The sequence below is a fragment of the Triticum dicoccoides genome, unplaced genomic scaffold (assembly GCF_002162155.2).
Source record: "Triticum dicoccoides isolate Atlit2015 ecotype Zavitan unplaced genomic scaffold, WEW_v2.0 scaffold2419, whole genome shotgun sequence".
NCBI classification, from domain to species: Eukaryota; Viridiplantae; Streptophyta; class Magnoliopsida; order Poales; family Poaceae; genus Triticum; species Triticum dicoccoides.
In genome coordinates this window covers 1-4,603 of record NW_021249692.1, presented here as the reverse complement: position 1 = coordinate 4,603, position 4,603 = coordinate 1, and the positions used below count along the sequence as shown (strand labels likewise).

The 4,603-nt window shown below is 40.9% G+C and overlaps 1 pseudogene; it reads right to left on the bottom strand.

Annotated features, from left to right (window-relative positions):
- Positions 1-1,257: 1,257 nt before the first annotated feature.
- On the bottom strand, positions 1,258-2,461 carry LOC119345478 (annotated as a pseudogene).
- Positions 2,462-4,603: the final 2,142 nt, after the last annotated feature.

Here is a 4,603-nt window from a genome sequence, read left to right as displayed (position 1 = left end):
ATTTGGGTTCAATCATTGTTACATTTTTTTTGAAACTTCAATCATTGTTACAAGAGCGTGGTGTTTGTCACCCACAAGCAGCAACCTTAGGGTGTGATAATATTGATGCCAATTATCTGTCAACAAATCCCATGGTTCATGCTAGAACCAAGCCTATTGTAGTAGACTATCACTTTGTCAAAGAAAGAGCAGAAAACAAGTTACTCAACATTCATTCTATACCCAAGGCGATCAAGTTGCAGATGGGCTTTCAAAGCCCTTGATAGTCAAACAACAAGAAGTTTTGTGCATTAGGATGACAGAAAGAGAAGGCAATTCAAACCCAAGAAAGACCATTGTTGGATAAGTGGATTTGTAGTATCTCAACAATCAGAACAACGAATATTCCATCATCCAAACTAAGCTTCCTCAGATCCTAACCCATTGGTCATTATCGAGCCTCGTGACTCCGGCTGTGTTGATATCTTCGTATTACCTGTTATCATTCTATCTATCTGGTTATTGCTTTATGTGTTGGTTGGTATTTCACTCAAAAAAGTTTAAGTAGAAGTGATTTCTTCCTCATTAGCTCCATTTTGATTATCATTTGCATCTTGTGATGAATGAAGTGAACTTGAGCTCTCTAGTGCTTCTATTTTCTCTTCGAAAGCATTTACTAGTATTCGATGAGATTCTGAAAGACCAAAAAGACAAGTGATATGAACTGGTTTTGTATCCACCCACTTTCCTTCGTTATCTTCAACTCTTTCTCTTTTGGTAGAGGAAGGCATTCCCAGTATAAATGATGATTCTTGCTTTGGTATTGCTAATGTTTTCAATTGTACACGGAAGGGGTTTGTGACCACTACCATTTTAGTAAGGGATTTATCCTCATATTGTTGGAGAAACCATTCTTTGCTAACATGGCTCAGCCTAGCAATGACTGGGAATTTCTTGTCCCAGAATGTAAAAAAAAATGTCCGCCACTTTGTTGCTTTCACCATGTTTTCTAATGAAGTCAAGCCCCTTCTGGATGTCCGCTGCTGCACTATGTTGTGTCTTACCATAGACAAGAGGCATATACACCTTCTTCACCAACTTTCAGTTAAGGTGACGGCTAACGGCTTCCTTGACACTAGCTTCCAGAGATTATGATGGAATCTCCTCTTTGAAGTCATCTAATAGTGAGGAATATAGGTCATATACTTGATCATCACCATCAACCCGTCAAAAGTTAGTACACACTGCTAGATCCTGAAATAGCTCATTATCTGGTAAGCAGACGAGGATGCATCACATATATATGTGACATCCGCAACCTCAGATTTGGGTTTAGCATTTACCTGTTTCCTTCCATCCAACCTGGGAAGGGATCCCTCCATGTGCTCTCTATGACACTTGGCTTGATTGTTACCACCGGTATCTCTCCTCGCATGCAGTTGATGACCATCTCGCCCATGGCCTTTGTGAACACATAAGTGTCTTGCCAACCATAGAGTTTGGCCCTATGAATAAATAAATTGCACAAATCAAATACTTCATGTGTGTATTCGTATCTACAGACATGAGAAAGTAACACGTAAATACTAGAATACCTCGACTACCTAATTCTTTCATTTCTTGAGTAACAGAAGCAGAGGCAGAAGAATGCCTTCTGGAGTCAAAAGCCAACTTGATCTCAGCCTCGATATCCAACACGGTATTCTGATGTGCCGAAAAATCTAAGGAACCTATCCCCTTTGTTATGGTATCCCCTAAGCAAAATGGCTTCTCTAGTATCAAACCTTGCCTCTGCCCATTCACATATGCTGTTTGGCCAAAAACATGACATGCAAACATACTGCTAAAGCTTGTTTGTAAGCTTTTGAGATTAATAGAAACAGGTTACCATTTGATTTCGACCACAAGAAACTCTTATTTGGCATTCTGACCTGTTGATACTTGCAAGAAGAGCTTCAGTCTTCAAAACCGCTGCGCGAAACTCATTATCCGTAATGGCCCCACGGTGTTGATGTCTAGTGCTACATCATACCACTTCTCTTGCTATGGAATGTGAACTTACACATTTAGTAATGGAAGCAATCCTTGATGCAAGACTAGTATAGCTTCACGAACCTCTCATCAAAAGTGGTATTTGCTGCAGAGTTTACGATAACATCCACTTCTTCCGCGATCTCTTTGGCTAACTCAGGAGCAATGCCAATGTAGGCTTCCCTGGAATTACCAATGACTGGAACCTGCTTGCTTAATACAAAGCTGTGGTAGTTTTTCCCATGGATTTCCTGTAAACATCTGAACAACTCAGTATCTTCTACCTGTATTGCAGACGGAAAATATGGTCATTTGCATGAAGAACAAAAAGTAGTCCGAAGTAATCATCATACCTCGTTCTTCAATCTTTTCATGGCTGCTTCATTGTCCTTGATCAACACGTATATTTTACCAACATCAGGATTTTTCCTTAAAATGGGATCGATAAGAACTGATGATCAGAATCATACAAAGTAGAATGGAAGAACAAAGGAAGGAAGTCAGGTAGCTTAGAGCAAGACAAAGGCAGAATGGAAGAACAGCCTAAAAGTGGGGGGCCAGACAGAAACTGTCTCACTCAAACTGGCATTTGAAAATGCTACCCGCCCTTCCCCTATTTCTGCATTTCATTCTTCTATTCCTTCTGCTTGCTTTTCTAGTTAAGCTGCTCATAAACTAGATCCATAAAACTCACTCAGCTACTGTCTTCTTTCTATAATTGGTCTCTAAGTCCAAGTAATCGATAAAGTATAATCCTCTTCCCAGCTCCACCACCTCCTTTCTACCGAGTATGCTCTACTTGAAAGAACATATTTATCAATAAATAAGTGCATTACTATATTCACAGCTACAAACTAAGCCTAATTTCCAATATGTCATATGTATCACTTTGATGTTGTGGGATCACTGGCTTCTTGCTCAACGGATTTCGCTTCTACACTTGACTTGAGAAGGGCGAAGCCTTCATGACCGGTACCGGTATCTGTTCAAGAAGTCAGTACTTATGCGGCACTGAACAAAGGGTGAGATCGATGAAATGCAATACATGTTTGAATATTTCCTATCTTCTTCCAGCCATCAAACTTGTTCAATTCGTTTTCTTGAGATCTGTGGATTAGTGATATCATACTTGAATCCACATTCCCAGTATTTGAGGAAGAAATAGAATCTTAGTCCTTTCGAATTTCGAAGTTGGGAATTTGATATCGACTAAATCAAGAAACCCGCCTCTTCCACTAGACCTCGTCTTTCAAAGAGCAGCAGCCCTGCAAGCCTAATAGAACCTTGTTTCCCTATTACTTACTTTTGCTTTGAGCGTCGCACTCTAGTGGCTTTCTTTCCTATGGCTTAGATGGGGGTCCTCGATCTATATCGGTGTCATTATTTACTTATTTAGACGATAGATGATGATAAAGAGCAGACTGGCTCTGAGGAAGAATATCTTAAGTAGTTGAATCTGCTCCGCTAGGTTAAATTGTATGATCTAAATGTAGGAGGACTGCTGCTGGTGACACAATTTCTTCTGGGTCTGAAGAATGAACTCAGAGCTGCAGTGGAAGTGCAGGTGCCTAACTCAATTAGTGAAGCTGCATCTTTTGCTCAATCAAGTGTGGGAAGGAGTTTTGGAGAGAGGCAGGCACTACATGAACAAGAAGGACAATAACTAGAATTATAAGTCGGCTGCCCCGCAGCAGCAAGGCTATGTCTCAGTCAAAGTTTGACAAGGGGCAAAACAGTTGTTGTCCTAATAGAAGTTCATGTCGATCCAGCCAAGCCAGTGCCATCATTAGAAAGTCCGACCATTTTAGTTTCAGCCAGTTCAAGTTAGGGCAAGGAGGAAAGGAAGAGAGTAATGCAAGGATGTAAAGAATGAGGCGCTAGAACAGACTGGCCCGCAGGCTTCCAACCTGACACTGCTTTGCTACTTTTCGAAAGTGGAAGAGAAGGTTCTTGTACGAGACTGCGCCTCCCAGCTGGAAACTCCAATGGCATTCTCGGTAAATGAAAGCAAAGCGAAGCTTTACGACCAAGGAGAGATAAGCATATTTTATGAATGATAGAAGGAGTGCTCCCCGAGCATAGGCTCGCTTGGAAGGATAGAGCGCCGCAAGACAAGATGGCATATTGAAGGGAAGGCTATGAAAAGAATTCTGGTCTCTCGAACGCCTGGCATACTAATACGAGCCGCATACTTGAATACTAGTGACATATTGGAGGAAAGGAGATTATTGGAATACTAGAGGGAGTTACGCCCATAAGAACTGCTGGCTGTAAACGCGACTTGCTCTGCTCCTCCTAAAACCCTTTTCGATAGTAAGATAGATATAGATCTAAAGGGCCTAGAAGGGCAAGCATGGACCGAATAATACACATACTCTGTCTAGATAGATGATTTCTTCTTTCATTTCCACTCGAATAAAAGCACTTTCTTTCAAGCTTATTTGCTTGAAAAAGAGCAAAGCAATTCCAACATAAACTGACACTTTAGGATCCTCTAAGCCTTTCTATAGACCCGTAAGGTACCAAAAACGAAAAACTAGCACTACTAACACAGGCTGAAGAGGATGACCTCGAAAAAGAATACAATTAAAGA